The sequence below is a fragment of the Notechis scutatus genome, chromosome 2 (genome assembly GCF_049901735.1).
Source record: "Notechis scutatus isolate UNSWTSFEM ecotype Mainland chromosome 2, rNotScu1.2, whole genome shotgun sequence".
Lineage (NCBI taxonomy): Eukaryota > Metazoa > Chordata > Lepidosauria > Squamata > Elapidae > Notechis > Notechis scutatus.
The window spans coordinates 1,487,019-1,508,892 of NC_142010.1; the positions used below are offsets into that span (position 1 = coordinate 1,487,019).

General features: G+C 40.2%; 1 pseudogene; it reads right to left on the minus strand.

The window, feature by feature from the left end:
• Window positions 1-21,874, minus strand: part of LOC148131618 (vomeronasal type-2 receptor 26-like) — a 75,296-nt pseudogene that overhangs the window by 40,014 nt on the left and 13,408 nt on the right.

A 21,874-nucleotide genomic window follows, 5' to 3' on the forward strand; every position in this document is an offset into this window, starting at 1 on the left:
TGTGATCAACAGAACGCGCCCTTACTATCACCGTCTCTACGGGACGGTTTAGGTCCGTTGGGACCGACCAGGGCGAAAGATATCAGCTGTAACTTCGGAGCCCCGAAATTACAGCTGTAACGCAGCGACGTAGCTCCGCCTTCTATTCTATTCTATTCTATTCTATTCTATTCCCATTCCATTCCATTCCATTCCATTCCATTCCATTCCATTCCATTCTATTCTATTCTATTCTATTCTATTCTATTCTATTCTATTCTATTCTATTCTATTAACTCTGCCATGCATGCTCACGCACCTCCCACTGGCCAGCTGGTCTTTGGTTTTCTGCTGTGCATGCGTGTGGTCGTGGGGCGCATGCATGGGGATGCGCATGCATGTGCGGGGACATTCGAACATTGCATTTGGGGAATGCATGCATGCGCTTTGGATGCTAGGTGCCAAAAGGTTAGCCATGGCTATAGGCTCAGCTCATATTTAGCCCTTCACCTTCAGGCATTGTTGGTAATGTACTGATATAGCATCATCTCCTGGTTCCCTATTAGATTTCCTATGTAAGAGACAGCATATATCATCACGGCATGAAGAAGTCAGTAACAAGCTATTTTTCAGATTAATGCACCACAGAATTTTGACTAGATCTTCTTTGTAACCATGAAGAGTGATAGTATTCCAAATTTTGAAAGATACAAGACATTTAAAAGGGGCCTCCAATAGATTGCTCACTATATCATGATCTGGAATTAACTGTTCTGGAGTATCTAACCTTCATTGAGAAAGATGGCCTCATCCACATCAGACAGAATCAGAAAGAAGTATAATGGCCCATTGCCTAGTTCAAGAACATTGAACTTATTTCCCCACATTTTAAGCTTTAGAATCTCAAGAATAAGTTTGCAGACTAAAAAAACAATCAAACTTCCCTGAATTGTTCCTTTCTTGTTTCTCAAATTAGGATTATTCTCTTGACTCAAACAAAACTCTTTTCTCCAACTGCCCACTTTTGTGGCAATGTTAATTCCCAATTCCCCTTTTCATTTTTAAAATCACGATTATTTATTCTCCTTTGGGATTTCCACCACCACAATTAGACGCCAATCAATGTGACAGCCAATGGGATAGACAGCATTTGATCATCTGATTTGTAACAGCCTCCTTCAGAGTTGAAGGTAGAGGTTGGGGTAAAGCTGGGAAAATACTGTAGCAGTCTAAAATTTGGAAGATAAAACTTCCAAATCTGGGGGCAAACTGGACTTTCCTCATTGTAATTGGGGTCTTCTGTGATCTCTGAGATTTAACTCTGTGCTGAAGAAAGAACTGCAGGAAGGATCTCTAGCAGTATATGTCAAATGTTGCTACTGCTGCATGTACAGCTTTTTCTGCTTCAGCTTCTGTCTCAAATTCCCTGTGCAGGTATGCTGATGAAATGTCCATTTGAGGTGATAATAGAAGGAAAGGAATGGTTCCATTACTACAAACCAGGAGACTATTGGATTATTGGAATAATGTCTGGAGTCGCAGGTCGATTGTACCAATTTTCTTTCTCCAAGCCTCCAACCCACCAATTTAAAGGGTAATTGTCAGCATGTCCAGGATTCTGGCGATTGATTTTACCTGCTCCAATGTTTTTTCTTGGAATATTTTCTTTCTCCTATTCCTCACCTTGAGAAAGGCAAGTCATTGTTGCTCATCCCAATTTGCTTTAGAGGAAAAGCTCCGGGGGAACATGATGATTTTGTAAAACCAGAGTTTGCAAAGTTCCTTTTAAGTTCTTCAACAACACTGGGCAACACTGGGCACTGCCACCACTGTCCCACAATACCTCTTGCTTGGATGGATTCTGCCTGCTTTCAAAATGATTATCTTGGGACTGTGGAGTCTGCAACTTATTTATTCATATTTATTTTATTTATTTATTAACAATAGTGAAACAGTAATAAAGTGATTGAATGAATACCTTAGAACAGAGTGGTATCTCTTGTATTTTCTCCCCACTGTTTCTTCCCCTTCCTTACATTTACTCTATAATTCCTACCACTCTCTCCACTCTTTCTTTCCACCCTTTAACACTTTTGTGGCTCCCCTGTTCCTTTTGGTTTAAATAAAAGGGATACCTTTTAAAAACCAAATTGAAGGAGGGGAGAGACTTCATGTGATAAGTTAATGTTTAGTCACAGAGGAATCACATTTACTGTAGTTAACTGTAGAATATAGGACAATAACTCTAAAGCCATGAATGTTCTGCAGCAAATCTCTAGGTTTAAAAAAGTCTAGTTGAAGAGATATCCCTTCTCAGGTGGGTAATACCTCTTGCTAATCTTGAAACCAGCTTTTAGTCATCTCCTGGGTGGTATAATAGGAAGAAATAATATAATATAATCACAACGTATACAATATACACTTGGTAAAGGTAAAGGTTCCCCTCGCACATATGTGCTAGTCATTTCCGGTTCTAGGGGGCATTGTTCATCTCCGTTACAAAGCCAGCGCTGTCCAAAGACATCTCCGTGGTCATGTGGCTGGCATGACTAAATGCTGAAGGTGCATGGAATGCTGTTACCTTCCCACCAAAGTGGTTCTTATTTTTCTTCTTGCATTTTTACATGCATTCGAACAGCTAGGTTGGCAGAAGCTGGGACAAGTAACTGGAGCTCACTCGGTTATGAGATGCTAGGGATTTGAACTGCCAAACTACCTACCTTTCTGATCGACAAGCTCAGCATCTTACCCACTGAGCCACCGTGTCCCTTGTTAAATTCTGTAGGAGTAGGAAGATACAGTTTCCCCCCCTCCAACAATTGGGCTAGGAATGGGGGTTGTCAGCTGTGAGCTTATGAAGTCTGGTGCCTAGGAGTAAAGATATGATTTTAATTACATTTTATGGATTGTTGTGAATTGATATGAGTGATATATTAGCTTTGCAAGTAGGTAAGTCAATAAAAAAAATGCTTGGTTTTGCAAAAGTTTATTCTAAGCAGTTTGATGCAGTTACAATAGTGAGAAACCTTCACACTTTCTTTTTGACTAAAAAGTTACTATTGCTATTGTAACTGTTTTCCTTACCTGGCTACTGAACTATAAGAATAATTTTCCTCATTTTTCCCTCCCAAGTTATAATTTGGAGAAATTTATAGGCAGAATCAGTTCTGGTGATAGGATTCCTTTGATCCTGACACGATAAGCTTGCTATCTCTGTCTTCCTTTTTCTCTCGTTCTTTTGGCAAGAAGCTCCTAGTGGTGTCAATGGGAGTGCTCTTCTCATAGAAATTTCAAAAATGTCTTATCACCTGCGAAGCCCAAATAAATGGAATAATTTAATTATATAATGAGTATCTGATATCTTTTGGGCATTGCACTATAAAGCTACAGTAAAGATGACATGCTTTCTTGAAAGTCCAAACTGAAGATTTATTTAATTATTTATATATTGGAATTTGACAAACAAAAACGAGAACAAGAATAAGAGAATAAAAAATACAATGACAGGGACATTTGGTGCACTTATGCATGCCCCCCTCTACTGACCATTTAAGTATGACGTAAGGTCCATGGAAGTCAATTTGTGACCAAAAATGTCAAAATTTGTAGCTGAGACAACCAAATCAGGTAGGGCATTCCAGACTTTGACAACCCTATTACAGGAATCATTTTTACAGTCAAGTTTAGAACTATTTACATTGAACTTAAAGTGGTTGTTCGTGCTCCTATTGTTGCGATTAAAACAGAAAATGTCATTTACATGTAAAACATTACTACGTATCATTTTTGGATGCAATACTTAGGTCTGACCACAAGCAATGCAGTTCTAAGTTATTCAACAGAGCGTTTTGAGTCTGGTAGCATAAGGAATTCTATTGTGTACAGAAAATTGCAAGAGTTTCTTGTGAAGTACTTTTGAATCTGCTTGATTGTACTGATGGCAGATATATGGTGGGGATTCCAAACTGTTGAACAATACTCTAAAATTGGTCTAGCATAAGTTTTATAAACTCTAATTAGCAATACAATTTTTCCAGAAAAAAAGCTGTGCAAAATTAAGTTTACAACTCTTTTTTTTTAAATAAGATTTTTTAATTAATTTTCCAAATTTTAAAAAACACAAAACAAAACTTTACACATTGTTATCAACATCAAGACATCTTTTGCATTTCCTCACATTTTTCAGTATATGTATTTACTTATTCCTTTACCATTGCATCTTGCTCTTACTATAAATCAATATCTTTTATCCTTACATCTCAATCTTCTCCATGGTATATTTACATATTTCCTCATTCTTTTCCTAATTGCCATTTTCTTTTCTTTTTATTTCTAAACCACTCATACCAGGCATCCCAGGCCCTATAATAAATTGAATCTTTGTCTTTTATTTTCATCGTTTGCCTGTCCATCTCTATACAATCTATTAATTTTTTTAATAACCATGCCTTCTGGTGGAACCCTTTTTTCCTTCCAGAGTTGTGCGTACGAAATGCTTGCAGCTGTTAATATATGTAACATAATATATCTATCTGTTTTATTGCATTTTTGTGTTATTATACCTAATAAAAAAGTTTCTGGATTAAATTCAATTTTCTGATTCGTGATTTCTTCTATCCATTGTCTAATTGTATTCCAATATTTTTTCACTTCCTGGCAAGTCCACCAGGTATAAAAACAAGTGCCTTTTTCTTTTCCAGATTTCCAACAATTTGGGTCTGAATTAAGCATTTTTGCCAATCTAGCGGGAGGAAGGTGCCATCTGTAGAACATTTTGTATTGATTTTCCTTGTATGCTGTGGATGCAATTAGTTTGTAATTTGATCCCCACATTCTCTCCCATTTTTCTTTTTTCTTTTTTAATAAAGTTTTTATTTTTTACAACAAACATACGAACAAAACATAAAAAAATAAAACCATCTTTCAATTATATACATTCTCTCCCAATTTTCCAGGTCTATATTATGGCCAACATTTTTCACCCATACCACCATCGTTTCTTTGACCACCTCCTCTTTCATTTCAAACTCTAGTAGAAAGTTATATATTCTTGAAATCATTTTCTTTTCCATTTCTTGTAGAATTTTATCTAATTGATGCTTTTCCATGCAGAAACCAAATTGTTCTTTGTCCTGGTATCTCTCCTGGATTTGCATATATGGCCACCAATCTTAATGCTTTTTTAACAATGCTGCTACAGTGAACTTTGGAGCATAAATCGTCAGAGATAACTACACCTAGATCCTTTACTAAGTGAGGGTCATCTGCTAGATCAAGCCACCTAGCTTATTCTTGACATTTTAATTACATTAACCAATATGTAAGACAGAGCATTTATTAAACAAAATTTGAATTTGCCAAATAGATGAAAAATATTAGTTGTGATCACTTTGCAAAACAACAGAATTATCTGTAGAATTGAATAATTTATATCAGCAAAAAGAATGCAATTGCTTTTAAGTTGATCACATAAATCGTTGATATAGAGCAAAAACAAAATGATGAAATGTTGCAGTGAGAAGTCCTTGTACCACATTCTGCCCTTCTTGTTGGCTGTTCATGAAGTCAACCAGAATTCAGGTCTCTTACCCAACATCACCCTGGGCTACAATATCTATCAGAACTTTTTCAATGCAGGAATGACCTATGAGGCCATGCTGGATGTGCTGTCTACAGGACAGGAGAACGTCCCACACTACAGATGTGGAAGACAAAAGAACCTGCTGGCGATTCTTGAAGAGATGGATTCTGAACTCTTCGATCATATTTCCAATGTCTTGAGCATCTATAAAATTCCACAGGTATAAAGCTAAATGAAATTAATTCCATGTTGTAAATTGTTCAGATTTGCCTAGAAGGCAGCACTTGTATATATTTCTCCAAATAAATTGAAAGTCAGAGAGTAAATATTAGAAGAGCTGAAAGAATTTTTAATTCACAAAGTGTGTGTGTGTGTGTGTGTGTGTGTGTGTGTGTACATATGTATATAAGGAAAAGGTAAAGGTTCCCCTCGTAAATACGTGCTAGTCATTTCTGGCTCTATGGGGTGGTGCTCATCTCCATTACAAAGCCGTCTCTGCGGTCATGTGGCCAGCATGGCTAAATGCCTAGTGTTGGAAAAGGCCACCCAAACTCTTCCCTAATACCTCATGCTCACTTACAATCCCTTGGGGCTCCCATAGATCCTTCCTCCCCACATCCTACTCTGGGTCTCCATAGGCACTGGGTCTGCTTTGTTAGCCTCCTGGATTCACTTCCTTCCTACATCCCATTGCCCATGGGTTGCTTATTTTTTGAAGATCTGCAGAGGTCTAGAAGAGGCTGGCTCACTGTAAGAGAAGCTGAAGTGTGTTATTCAAATGGTGGTGAAGCTATAAGAATGTGAAATCTAAGGAAAACATTTTCTTAGGGGAGACATGATAGCAGTGTTCCAATATCTCAGGGGCTGCCACAAAGAAGAGGGAGTCAAACTATTCTCCAAAGCACCTGAGGTCAGGGCAAGAAGCAATGGGTGGAAACTAATTAAGGGGAGAAGCAACTTAGAACTAAGGAGAAATTTCCTGACAGTTAGAGCAATTACTCAGTGGAACAACTTGCCTCCAGAAGTTGTGAATGCTCCAACACTGGAAGTTTTTAAGAAGAGATTGGATAACCATTTGTCTGAAGTAGTGTAGGGTTTCCTGCCTATGCAGGGGGGTTGGACTAGAAGACCTCCAAGGTCCCTTCCAACTCTGTTATTCTATTATTCTATTATTTTCACCAGTTTCTGGGTAAAAGAGTTTGGCTTTGAGCCATGTGGCCAGCAGGCCTCTGGTAGTAGAAAAGGCCTGTATGTGACCATTGGGAATATTGAAAATAATGATTTTTGAAAAGTAAGACTTTGTCATAGAATGTATGAGGGTGATTTTTTATCAGTGATTTTTTAACATTGTGTAAATGTAGTGACCAATACAAAATAGATTTTGTATGGTCAGACTACCCCAGACAAATTGCTGCCCAATTTTTCCTTGAAAATATCCAGCAATGGAGCTCCAGGAGACAGGCTGTTCCAACTCCTAATAACTCTCACAGTGAAGAATTCCTCATTTTTGTAATCTTGAGATTGAAGTAAAAAATTCAAAAGAAAAAAATGAAGAAAAAAATGAATAGGTCAAGATAGCTAGAGGGCACCCCCAGAAAGCAGCTTTTACGTACTTTCTCTAGTATACAAGACAGAATAAAATATGTCATAATATACTTTCCTATTTTGAACTGGAGCTTGGCACAATGCCAGTTGTCTTGGTTTTTTTTTTTTTTAAAGTGAGGTTATTAAACTGACTTCTGCATTACAAATGTCTGAAATAAATTCAGCCAATTAAAGAGTTTAAATATAAATATTTGAAATCAATGACATGAATGAAGACAGTGAAATAATATAGCAATATTAAACAGTTGCTGGGAGGGGGAGATATAACAAGCAATATTTCAAGCCCAAGATATGAAACTTAAGCAGTAATAATCTTTGAGAAATTAATATGTTTGTCAATTAAAAAAAGATATTCCATGAGTGTATAGCATTATTCCAGTATTTGAGAGGCGGCCAAAAAGAGGAGGTCAATTTATTTTCCAAAGCACCAAATGGTAGGACAAGAATCAATGGATGGAAACTAATAAGGAGGGAAGCAACCTGGAATTAAGGCTTTGAGGATAATTAACCATTGCAGCTCCTCCAGAACTTGTGGGTGCTTCATCGCTGGTGTTTTTAAAAAGAGACTGGACAGTCACTTGTCTGAAGTGATATTAGGTCTCCTGCTTGAGCAGGGGTTGGACTAGGGCAGGGGTATCACTCAATTTCATTGCGGGCCACATCAGGGTTGCATTTGACCTCAGGGGAGGTGTGGCTGAGGTGGGCATGGCCCGCATGATATCACTTGTGTAAGGGGGGAACTGTGGTGGCTCGAATGTTCTGCCAGCAAAAACAGATCTTTGGGGAGGCATGCATGGCCCTCACAAGCTCTATTTTTGTCTGGGATGGCCTCCTGCAACCCTCTGCCAGCCAAAACGGAGCTTGGAAGAGCCATGCATAGCCCTCTCTAGCTCCATTTTTGCTGTCAGAGGCACTCAGGCCGGTCCTTTGCTATTTCCAGGGCAGCCCTGCAGGCCAGATCTAAGCATCCCAAAGGCCAGGGCCTTGAGTTTGACACCCCTGGACTAGGGTCTCCTGCTTAGCCACCAGTTGGATCTGTCTATGCAGACGCGTGAGATTCCCTAGAATACAATGTGAGGGAACTTTAGTTAGAAGGGGTTTGTGTTCCTTTTGGGGTCGTATCTCCTCTTTGGCATACACATTAGATCCTGTGTGATGTATAGATCAGGACTTGAGGTGAATTCCCCAGGAAAGCTATAAAAGATGCTTCTGATTTGCTGAACACTCGGTCCTCACAGCTATTTGTCCATCAAATGCGTGGACGTCAAAAACGAAAACGCAGGGTGGGGTGGAGCCTCGGGCTCCTATTTAAGCTGGAGCCCGTCATGGCTTAAAGACATTTGAGTGTCTATTGGCGATACGGGCATTTGGAATAGATCAGAGAAGAAGAGACATGGAGAACAGGCCTGCGGCAGACGGAGACGCGGAGCGACAGGAGGGAAGGAGGCGCCTCTCGATATGCTGGCTTCTCCTAGCGATAGCCCTAAGGCTTCTCCTAGCGATAGCCCTAAGGATATCGATAGCGATAACGATACCAATAACGATACCGATAACGGTAAATATACCGATACCAATACTGATAAATATACCGATAACGATACCGATACCGATACCGATAAATATACCGGTAATGATACCGATAACGATAAATATACCGATAACGATACTGATAAGGCCACCCCAACCCTAACCCAAACGACAACGACATCGACCACAACCACAACCAAAACACTAAATGTTACGGGATGTCCTTTTTTTGTGACCTTCCCAAGAGCACAGGAAATGCGGGAGCCAGATTCACAGAACTGCCATGGCCCGGTGGTGACTCCTTGGATGAGCAACGAAACGTCTTCCAGGAAAAGTAAGACCGTCCAGGTGCCTCTTGAAAAAGCCCCTTTGGGACGGCGGAGAACCTCCGTAGAGCACGTTGAACCATGTTCCTAACATGAAAATGGCAGCGATTCACTTAAACAACCGTGGGAAGAAAATATCACAAATTCATATTCATATTAATATCCGAAGAACGTGAAGAATAAATAAATCAATACATAAATAAATGTGGGTTTTTTTTCCTTCTTCATAACTGTAGAAAACTTGTTTAACATATCAAAGAAGGGTCTCAGGATTATTGTGGAGCAGATTATGTCGGAGCTCTTTGGAAAAACCCCCCAAGGTTCAGCACTCGTTCAGTGAAACATTGAAAGAAATTTAAAAAGATCCCGATGGAGAAAAAATCTGCAGTCACTGAGCCAGGTTTGGTTCGGTTGAGGGGGGGTAGGAGTGTGTTCATTTGCCAGGGTTAGTAAGTAGTAGTAGAAGAAGAGGCCATGGGACCGCTTCCGCTTCTGTTGTCCGTCGTTTCCTTTCCTCGTTTCTCATTTCTGGAATCGAAAGTGCATTTCATTCAAATCTTGCAAATAACTAAGCAACTGGAGTCTTTTTGCGTGTAAATCTCTAATTGGAGAACAAGATTGATGAATCTTGAAAATGAACGTGTATCATTGGAGAATATGAATTAGGATACACCCAGGGGGGTGGGGGAAACCCAGGGTCAAGGGTGACAGTGACTTACGTGTCACTGCATTCCTTCTCCCCCAGGGTGGCGGCACTGGCATCAATAGATGGGTGCTTCCTTCCCGGGAGGGCTGCTCTAAAGTAGCAAGCGAACATCCATTCCTTCAAGATTCCATCGACTTCGATTGCAAGTCTCCCATCGCAGGGACTGGCCCATGAGATGGGGCTGACTGGGGGCAATTCTGGATTCACGTCTTCATGTGTCCCGTGGACTGGACTGCTTCACGAGATGGGGCTGATTGTGGGCAATTTTGGATTCCCGTCTTCATGTGTCCCGTTGAGGGGACTGCTTCACGAGATGGGGCTGATTGGGGGCAATGGGGATTCCCGTCTTCATGTGTCCGTGGACTGGACTGCTTCACGAGATGGGGCTGATTGTGGGCAATTTTGGATTCCCATCTTCATGTGTCCCGTCGATGGGACTGTTTCACGAGATGGGGCTGATTAGGGGCAATGGGGATTCATGCCTTCATGTGTCCCGTCGATGGGACTGGTTCATGAGATGGGGCTGATTGGGGGCAATTTTGGATTCCCATCTTCATGTGTCCCGTCGACGGGCTGGCCGTTGACCAGGCCGGGATGCCCCAAGGTTGAGGAACCTGGAGCCAAGGGTGAAGGAAAAGGTGCAGAGTAAATGGTGGTGCACAGATGCCGTTGTATTCTGGGGCTTCCCTTTTGCCCTTCCTGATCTCAGGACAAGTAGAAACGGAGCTGCGGGCACTTTTTAAAGTCAGGGTCGAGGACTTACGGCCCCTTTACGACCGTGGGTCTCCACTCTCCGAATTGTCAGGGCAAGCAGCGAATTAGGGCTGTAGCCAAGGGGAGGGGGGAATAAAAAAACATCAAGAAACCCCCAGTCAGAAGGTTCAAAGGCCCCCGATTCCACTTGTAACCGCTGCGTTTCTTTCAGTATTAACGCGGACGTCCGTTTGCAGAGTCTCCGCTGATAAAAGAGCAGCAACTCTTGGCCTTTGTGGCACAGCGGCCATGTGCTCCTCGGCCTCTAAGGGCGGGCAGGGGGGAGCTGCATGCTTGAGAAGGAGCCATTTTCCTCGTCTGTCGTCTCGTTTCCTCATTTCTCGTCGCTTTTCCTCGTTTTTCGTCCCCTTTCCTCCTCTGTCTGCTCTTTTCTTCCTCTTCCTGGGAGCGTCCCGCCAGGCTGCTCGTCGGCGGAGGAGCCATGCGAACTGAAGGGAGGCTCATTCGGGAGGGAACGTCATGGAAATTTGGCAGAAACGAAGAGGAAGAGAGCCTGTGTGCGTCTGTCAAATGGGAGGCGATATAAATTGGAGAAATACATGAACTAAAGACATGAAGCAACCGGTTGGTGTAGAATAGGGAGAAAGCCGTAGCCGTCGCTTTTGCTGTGGTTCAGTGGAAGGCTTCTCGTTTTTGACGCAGGAGGCCCGGGTTCCATTCCCGACCACGGCCAGTTGCTTTCTTTGACCCCCGGTCCATTTTATTCCACAAATATCTTCAGGCAGATACTAAATAGCTGCACTTTTTTTTTTTCCTAGAAAAGATGTGCTGGCCTTGGACTTCCATAGCTGTCCTGCAACTAGATCAACAGACATCATTTCACTGAAAACAAAAAGTTGATTGTACAAATGAATACATTAAAGGAAGCAGAAAGGAAAGAACCGTAGTACAGGTAGTCCTCAATTTACAATACTTCATTCAGTGACCAAAGTGGCAACCTCACTTACAACCATTGCAACATCCCCCTGGTCACGTGAGTTACTGTTGGATGCTTGACAGCTGACTCCCATTTATGACGGTTGCTGTGTCCGGGAGTCATGGGATCCCCTTTTGGGACCTTATGATGGGCAAAGTCAAGGGGGAAACAGATTCACTTACAACCATGTTATTAATTTAACAACTGCAGTGATTCACTTAAGGAATGTGGCAAGGAAAGTCATAAAACGGGGCCAAATTCATTTAGCACATTTTCCACTTAGCAACATAAATTCCGGGCTCAATTGTGGTTGTACATTGAGGACTAGCTGAACAGAACTGCATGAAGAGAATGGAGGCAAAATCTATGAGCAGCCAGAGCATCAGTTACGTTGACCGGGAATCCGGATCTAGGATTCCTGCTGGACAGGAGAGAATTCTAGGAAGACCTTGGACAGCTCCTTGGATGGGCTCAGGAGGCCATGTTGGGCCAGCTAAGAAGCTGAAGTACATACAATCTTCCTGCACTTACGGCCTAAGAGAGTCTCCCCCTGCTCTCTGGACATGCTCCCTGCCGGCCTGCTTGCCTCCCACAAGATGAGGGGGCAAGGGTTTCCACCACCACAATTAATTGCCAATCAATGTGACAACCAATGGGATAGACAGCACCTGATAATCTGATTTGTGACAGCCTCTTTCAGTGATGAAGGCAGAGGTTGGGGTAAAGCTGGGCAAATACTATAGCAGTCTAATAGTTTAAAGGTAAAACTTCCAAAACTGGGGGCAAACTGGATCTTCCTCATTGTAATTGTGGTCTTCTGTGATCTCTGAGATTTAGCTCTGTGCTGAAGAAAGAACTGTAGGAAGGATCTCTTGCAGGATATGTCAAATGTTGCTGCTGCTGCATGTACAGCTTTTTCTGCTTCAGCTTCTGTCTCAAATTCCCTGTGCCAGTATGCTGATGAAATGTCCATTTGAGGTGATAATAGAAGAAAAGGAATGGTTCCATTACTACAAACCAGGAGACTATTGGATTACTGGAATAATGTATGGAATCCCAGCTCTATTGTACCGATTTTCATTCTCAAAGCCTCCAACCCACCAAATAAAAAGGTAACTGTCAGCACGTCCAGGATTCCGGTGATTGATTTTACCTGCTCCCAATGTTTTTCTAGGAATGATTTCATTTCTCCTATTCCTCACCTTGAGAAAGGCAAGTCATTATTGCTCATCCCAATTTACTTTAGAGCAGGGGTCTTCAAACTTGACAGCTTTAAGATTTGTGGACTTCAACTCCCAGAATTCCTCCTCCAGTCATGTTAGCTCAGGAATTCTGGGAGCTGAATTCCACAAATCTTAAACTTGCCAAATTTGAAGACCCTTGTTTTAGAGGAAAGGCTCCTGGGAACAATTATTTTGTAAAACCTGAGTTTGCAAAGCTCCTTTTATGTTCTTTCACAAGTGTCAGCCTCAACCCTGGGAAACACCAGGCATTGCCAACACTGTCCCATGATGAATCTTTCCTGGATGGGTTCTGCTTGCTTTCAAAATGATTATCTTGGGACTTGGAGTCAGTAACTTTTTTATTTATATTTATTGTATTTATTTATTATTTATTTTATTTGTTTTTCAAACATCTACAAGATAACAAGTAAGGTATAAAAATAAACATGAACAAAGGAAGTAAATACAGATAAATGGGGAAAGTAAGTCAGGGGTGGAAAGCTCGCTGGTGCACTTATGCACGCCCCCTTTAAAGACTCTTAGGAATGGTGTGAGGTCCACATTAGACAGTTTTAGATTGAAGTTGTGATCGATTGAGGCTGTAGCAATGGAGTCGGGTTGGACATTCCAGACGTTGACCACTCTGTCACTGAAGTTGTATTTTGTGCAATCAACTTTGAAGCAGTTTACCTTGAGTTTGAATTGGTTGCCCATGTATTTTTGTGGTTGGAGCTGAAGAAGTTGTTGACAGGCAAGACATTGTAGCAGACCATTTTATGTATTATGCTTAGATCGGGCTGCAAGCAGCAGAGTTCCAGATTGTCCAAGCCCAAAATTTCAAGCCTGGAGGCATAGGGAATTCTACTGTGAGTGGAGGGTTGGAGTACACTTCTCTGAACCCACTCAATTGTGTTCATGTCCGATATACAGTGTGGGTTCCAGGCAGACGAGCTGTATTTAAGAATTGGTCTGGGAAAGGTTTTGTATGCCCTAGTTAGCCATTCTATGTTACCAGAGAAGAAGCTTCACAAAATAAGGTTACCAACTCTTAATGCCTTTTTGGCAATGTTGTTACAGTGAGCTCTGAGGCTTAGATTGTTTGAGTTGAGTATTTATTAACAATAGTTAAATAGTAACTGCCAATAAAGTGATTGAATGAATACCTTAGAACAGAGTGAGATCTCTTGTGTTTTCTCCTCACTGTTTCTTCCCCTTCCTTACATTTACTCTATAATTCCTACCACTCTCTCCACTCTTTCTTTCCACCCTTTAACACTTTTGTGGCTCCCCTGTTCCTTTTGGTTTAAATAAAAGGGATACCTTTTAAAAACCAAATTCAAGGAGGGGAGAGACTTGAGGTGATAAGTTAATGTTTAGTCACAGAGGAATCCCATTAACTGTAGTTAACTGTAGAATATAGGACAATAACTTTAAATATTCTGCAGCAAATCACTAAGTCTAACAATGTCTAGTTGAAGAGATATCCCTCTTCAGATCAGTAATACCTTTGCTAATCCAGCATTTGAATCCAGCTGTTAGTCATCTCCAGGGTAGTATAACAGGAAGAAATCATATAATATAATCACAATGTACACAATATGTACTTGTTAGCATCCCTTATTAACATTCTGGAGGAGTGGGAGATATAGATTTCCCCGAAATTATAATTATATTTTATGGATTGTTGTGAATTGATATGAGTGATATATTAGCTTTGCAAATAGGTAATCTCTAATTAGCAATACAATGATTCCAGAAAAAAAGCTTCCCAAAATTAAGTTTACAACTCTTAATCCTTTTTCTTTAGCAACGCTGTTACAGTGGAGTATAAATCATCGAAGATAAGTACACCTAGGTCCTTAACAAGGTGAGGGTCATCTACTAGATCAATGCCACCTAGCTTATACTTGACATTTACCAATTATGTTTACCAATATGTAACATAGAGCATTTATTAATAAAAATTTGAAGTTGCTAAATAGGTGACCATTCAGTAACATAGTCGTGTTCACTTTGCACAACAACAGAATTATCTGTAGAATTGAATAATTTTATGTCATCGGCAAAAAGAACACAATTGCTTTTAAGTTGATCACATAAATCATTGATATAGAGCAAAACAAGATGATGAAATTTCTTATGTTGCAGTGAGAACACCTTCTACCACATTCTGCCCTGTTAGGTAAGTCACCTAACAGTTGGGTTGGAAAATATATAAACCAGGATAGACATTTTAATACTGTCTCTTTAAGGGAATGCTAAAATGGTAATTGGGTGTGGTTCCTCAAACGGCCATAAGACGAAGCTAGAAACCTGGGTTGTTCTGTCTTGTTGTTGAGAGTGTTGCCGTTCCTTCATTTCCCTATTGACTGTTGCTGATCGTTGTTATTCTTGGATTTGATGTGAGTCTTGATGAATGTATACATTTACTGCATAGACGTCTAGGGCACATTAATTTCAAAATGTTGAAACAAACTGTTGAATTGTCAGAGGGAGTAAAATTAAAACCCTGTAGCAAGTATTTAAACTGTAATGCTTATAGTCAGGAGAAAAGCAAGGTTACTCCAGCAAACAGACTGAATGGGTTTAAGACCAAAGAACCTTTAGAAGTTGTGTTTGCTGACATAATTGGTCCTAAGAAACCTAGTTTGGGAGGTGCCCACTATGTTTTGAGTATACTGGATCATTACTCACAGTACGTTTCTGCTATCTTATGAAAAACAAAACAGAAACATTCCAACATTTCTTTAACTGGCTAAGATTTGCTGAGAGAAAATTATTTTAGTTACTGATAACGGGACTGAGCTTATTAACAAGAGATTCCAAACTATGTTAAAATTGGCTGGTGTCGAGCATAAACGTTCTGCACTTTACAGAGCACAACATAACTCATTTGTAGAACGAAGAGGGCAAATGTTACAAGCTATGGCTCGCACTATGTTATCTGATTCAGGTTTGCCTCAAACACTGTGGGGTGAGGCCATAATGTGTAGCAACCATTTGTTAAACAATGTGGTGAACACAACTGGTGAATTGCCATTCACTCATTGGCATGGCAGAAAACCAAATTTAAGTTATCTGCATACATTTGGAGCTCCAGCATGGGTGCATATTCCCTCACAAGTAAGACTGAAAGGACAACTAACAAAATAATTAGGAAGTTATTTTTCGTAAGTTACGAAGCCAACCATACATCGCTTAAATTCTGGGATCCAGGCACAGCTCATGTTTATTGTAGCACTAGTGCAAAATTTCTTGAGCACGTTGGGTGGAATAAACTGGAACAGGTATTCAGCAATGATGTCATTATTGACACCCAAGTACTCCCTGAAGATGAAATAATTAAACCATCAATAGCCATAAAAGAGGAAGAACAGGCACAGGAGGAGGTAGAAGAACAGGCACAGGAGGAAGTAGGAGAACAGGCACAGGAGGAGGTAGAAGAACAGGAGCAGGTGGAACAGGAGAGTTCATTAGTAAGCCCTGTATTACCCAGCCGTTCAACCCGAGTAACACGGCCACCTGATAGATATCAGGCTAGTGTTGTATGCCAAGTGAATACAGTTCCTAGTAACTATAATGAACTGAAACTGTATCCTGCTAAGGATCAGGCTGCTTGGCAGGAAGCAATGGATAAGGAACTGGAATCATTAAAAAAGTTGGAGGTATAGGAAAATGTTAAGTTACCATCTGGTAAATATGCCATAGGATGTAAATGGATTTATAAACTGAAGACAGGTGTAGATGGGACTGTTACCCATAAAGCCAGGTTAGTAGCACAAGGGTTCAATCAGACAGCAAATGACTATGATGAGGTGTTTGCGCCGAGTCTGAAGGCAACTACATTAAGGGCAGCATTAGTGTGGGCAGCTAAGGAGAAATACATTATAAATCATTTAGATGTAGAGACAGCATATCTGCATGCATCATTGCAACACACTATATATTTAAAGAAAACTGTAGGTATAAAAAATGCTAATACAATTGATTGCTGGAGATTGAAAAAGAGTCTTTATGGTTTGAAGCAATCGGGATATGAGTTTAACCAATGTATAGTTAAGGAATTAACTACGATAGGTTTTGTAGCTGGCATGGCTGATCCATGTTTGTTTAAAAAGGAAAGTAATGGTGTAGTGTCATTGTTGCTATTGTTTACTGATGACATAGCATTAATCACCAAAACTGAACAAGAAGCTACTAAAATAATATCACTGTTAGAGAAGAAATTTAAGATAAAACAGTTAGGAGAAATTAAACAATATTTTGGTTTAAAGATAGATAAAACTAGGGGAGGATACAATATCTCACAGGCAGATAAAATTAACCAATTACTAAAAAGTTTTAAAATGGAACTTTGTAAACCGGCTAAAACACCGATGAGCCAGGAGTTTAGCCATAGTGATGTTCAAAGTCCTGTTTTTGATAAGAACATTTATCAGTCCTTGATTGGTAGTTTATCTTATCTCAGTAATTGGTCAAGGCCAGATATAGCATACAGTGTTAACCAATTAGTGATGTTTAATGCTGAGCAGGCAAGCTGCTAAACATGTGTTAAGATATCTGAAACAAACAATGCATTATGCATTGTATTTGGAGCCTAAGGATGAACTAAGTCTAACTGCATATGCCGATGCAAGTTTTGCTACAGATGTAAATACACGTAAATCTACATCGGGTACTGTAGTATTATTGGGAAAGGTGTTGATTGGATGGAGGTCTATTCAACAGAAACATCTAAACTTATCAACAATGGAGGCTGAATTCTCATGTTTGTCTTTATTATGTACAGATTTAGTTTTTTATAAGCAACTATTAATTGATATGGGAAGACAACCAATCAGCAATACAGATGGCTTCCAATCTTGCTGTTAAGACAAGATCAAAACACACAGATCTAAGATATTTAAATGTAAGACAATGTGTGCAAAGTAAGATGATTAAGCTGGAATACTATATGTCAGAAAATAACATCGCAGATCATTTTACAAAAGCCCAAGGCTCTTTAAAGCATAAGGCTTGCTGCAAGAATTATGGAATTAAAATGTAAGGTTGTATATATTTTCCTACCCAAAGGGGAAAATGTTAGGAATGTAAGTCACCTAACAGTTGGGTTGGAAAATACATAAACCAGGTTAGACATTTTAATACTGTCTCTTTAAGGGAATGCTCAAATTGTAATTGGGTGTGGTTCCTCAAATGGCCATAAGACGGAGACAGAAACCTGGATTGTTCTGTCCTGTTGTTGAGAGTGTTGCCGTTCCTTCATTTCCCTATTGACTGTTGCTGATCGTTATTATTCTTGGATTTGAGTCTTTTACTGAACTGTTTATCATACTTGTTAGGGATATACACCCTAGCAGAACGTGCAACGGCAGTCTAGCAGACAGGCAGATATGTGAGATAATAACGTTGTAGTAGCTTACACTCAGTAAAGAGAGATACACTGTGCAAGTTAAATAGTTTTTATTCCAGCAAGAGTTATAGCATAGTCAAACGGTCCATATGTCATACACTAAGTTCAGTCAGTCCGGGGTTATTCAGTTTGCAAAGTCCAGTGTCGAAAAAGTATTCATAAAACTTACAATCAATCAGTCCAGTGATATATCTCTTTTGCAGTCAGAAATATGAAGAAAATCAAACCCCTTTTCTTCTCTCAGCAAACACGCAGTTATCACCATCAATTCATCATTGTCAGCATTCCAGTAAAAGCCAGGACAAACAGTGAGCTCTCTTGCTCCCTCTTATGGTGATTTTACAACCGCACCCAAAATACTTGGTTTACAGTTTAAAGTGATACATACACTTAAACTAACTAACATAGTTTATATATTATTTTACCCAAGCTAAGTTAGGTAACCAATGTTATCCCTAACAATACTGGACTTTGTTATTGGATTTTTCCTGGACTGAAAACTGACTGCTATAACCCTGTATGACTTGGACTGTGTTTGGACTTTGCTTAACCGTTTACTGGAAGTAAAACCTACATTTTACTATACAGTGTAGCTGTGTGCTGTGTGTGTGCGTTATTCAACATTACTCTCACTACATCTCCCCGTGTGCACTCATTCTCCTAACAGGGAATTACCTCAACACTGTTCATGAAGTCAACCAAAATTCAAGGCTCTTACCCAACATCACCCTGGGCTACAACATCTACCAGAACTTTTTCAATGCAAGAATGACATATGAGGCCATGCTGGACGTGCTTTCTACAAGACAGGAAAACGTCCCAAACTACACATATGGAAGACAAAAGAACCTGCTGGCTATTCTTGAAGAGATGGATTCTGAACTCTTAGATCATATTTCCAATGTCTTGAGCATCTATAAAATTCCACAGGTATAAAGCCAAATGAAATTAATTCCGTGTTGTAAATTGTTCAGATTTGCCTAGAAGGCACCACTTGTATATATTTCTCCAAATAAATTGAAAGTCAGAGAATAAATATTAGAAGAGCTGAAAAAAAATTTAATTTACAAAGTGTGTGTGTATGTGTGTGAGTGTGTATACATACATATGTATATAAGGTAAAGGTAAAGGTTCCCCTCACACATATGTGCTTGTCATTTATGGCTCTAGGGGGTGGTGCTCATCTCCATTTGAAAGCTGAACAGCCAGTGCTGTCCGAAGATGTCTCCGTGATCATGTGGCCAGCATGACTAAACTCCAAAGGCACACGGAACACTTCCCACTAAAGAGGTCCCTGTTTCTCTGCGTGCATTTTTACATGCTTTCAAACTGCTAGGTTGGCAGAAACTGGGACAAGTAACGGGAGCTCACTCTGTTATGTGGTGCTAGGGATTTGAATGCTGACCTTTCTGATAGACAAGCTCAGTGTCTTAGCCACTGAGCCACCGCATCCTCACATATGTGTTTGTGTGTGTCTGTATATATACATATGCATTGTATATATGTGTGTGTGTATATATTCGTAACTCGAGTATCCGGTTGATTGAATCACATTAAATAAATGTGATCCCTCCCTGATTTGCCCAATCCATATGCTAATCAAATGCACAGGTCGTTAAAAGCACATGAGGGATTTCAGGGATCTCAGGGTGGGGAAGGCCATGCAGAGCCTAGTGTTGGAAGAGGCCACCCTAAGTCTCCCCTGATACCTCAAACTCACTTATAATCCCTTGGGATCCCCATAGTTCTTTTCCCCCCACATCCTGCCCTGGGTCTCCACAGGCACTGGGTCTGCTTTGTTAGCCTCCTGGATCCACTTCCTTCCTACATCCCATTTCCCATGGATTGCTTATTTTTTTGAAGATCTCCAGAGCTCCAGAAGAGCCTGGCCCACTGGCAGAGAAGCTGAAGTGTTTTATTCAAATGATGGGGAAGTTATAAAAATGTGAAATCTAAGGAAAACATTTTTGCCAGCTTCTGGGTAAAAGAGTTTGGCTTCAGGCCATGTGGCCAGCAGGCCTCTGGTAATAGAAAAGGCCTGGGTGCGACCATTGGGAATTTTGAAAATGATGACTTTTGAAAAGCAAGACTTTGTCATAGAACATACGAGAGTTAGAACAGTGACTTTTAAACATTTTGAAAATGTAGTGACCAATACAAAAAAGATTTTTTTCCCCCACAGAATCATAGAATAAAATGTCCAACTATGGTGGACTGACATTCGAAAATGAGACACAGGGAAATGTCTTGAGAAAATGCCAGCCCTGAGTGAACTCAGGTAGCAGTATTTATTGAGAAAAACACAAGCAAATATACAGTCTGCATATTCAGAAAACAATGACCTCAACAGGAGATTACTTCACCAGCATGAGAACACACAATCTTGAAAGTCCCAGATGTTACCTTGCTAGGATGAGATCATACAGCCACGGAAAGTCTCATGGGAAAGTTTGGAAAGTCCCATGAGAAAGCACAACTGTGTACCTTGAACTTTCACCCATTTTCCTATTCCTTCTAAACTTGCAGAATCAAACAGGATGAGACACTCATGAGCAAAGGTACTCCTACCCCCACCAAGAATGCCCACATCTCCCTAGACTTACTGCTAGTATTCAAAGGCCTTACAGAAAATGATAAAATGATCAATAGATTATATTACCACATTCCCTCCTTTTTTATTTATTCAAAGATAGGGGGTGTTTTAGTGGCATAGTACACAGTTCCCTCACGACCTGATCCCACACGCCGGAAGACTGAGGTACACATTTGTAATAGATTAGGAATACATTGAATAAAACATAATAATAAGATACATATAGCAATAATAATAACAACCCCTTGCAATAAGGAGCGAAACCATGATCCATCAGGAAGCCAGGACCACAGACTGTCCCAGAATGATGCATTAAACCCATCGGCTCCAGATTGATGCTGAGCAATACGATCTTCCATGTCCTGAACAGTTTTTGTAATGTTTGGCTCATAATTATGTATAAAAACACAACAATGCGAATGAATTAAAGCACAAACTCCTCCTTGGGCAGCTAACATAATATCTAAAGCATATCGATTTTGCAAAGTAACTTTACGAATTTCAGACATTTCTACATTAATCATCTTAATATTCTTTATAGTATCATTAAACATAGCAACAGTAAAATTATTTAAAAATATGAATATCCCTATAGTTCATAGCAATTCCCAAAGGCGGGATAAGACCTCGAGAAATTTGTGTCCATAGATTACCTCCCTGGTTAGACCTGAATCCAATTCCCGACGATTTCGGATCCGAGTATCTGAAGGAAGTGAATCCAGCTTATAGATAACAGGAACTACCATACCCACTGTACAAACCCCTGTCCAATTTTTTGGCCATTGCTGATAAGCCGTGTCTCCACACAGCAGCCATAAACCATCAGGAAGGGGAAAATAGACCACATTTCTCAGATTTGTATTGGCCGTAGCCTGACTTTCCCACTTCCACATCAACCACATCCAATTACAAAGAACATATGCCCCGTGTGTAATTCCCTTCATTTTAGTAGTTGTTCTATTAACACAGCAGTCATCGGCGATGGACAGAGCCTTAGACAACGAACTGGATGTTCTTGAATTATTGACACAGCCTGGAACAGAAATGTTCCTTGCCTCTTCCCTTTAGTAATAGCAGCACACCCATACAGCCTCCTTCCATAAGCACTACCGTTTTACAAAGGGTACTATTACCTAACTCAATAGAGTTTGCAACTGGAGGGCGATAGTAACAAACCGAAGCTGTCGCGGTAAAGGTCACCTTAGCCATATACAAAGTCTGATTTTTCTTT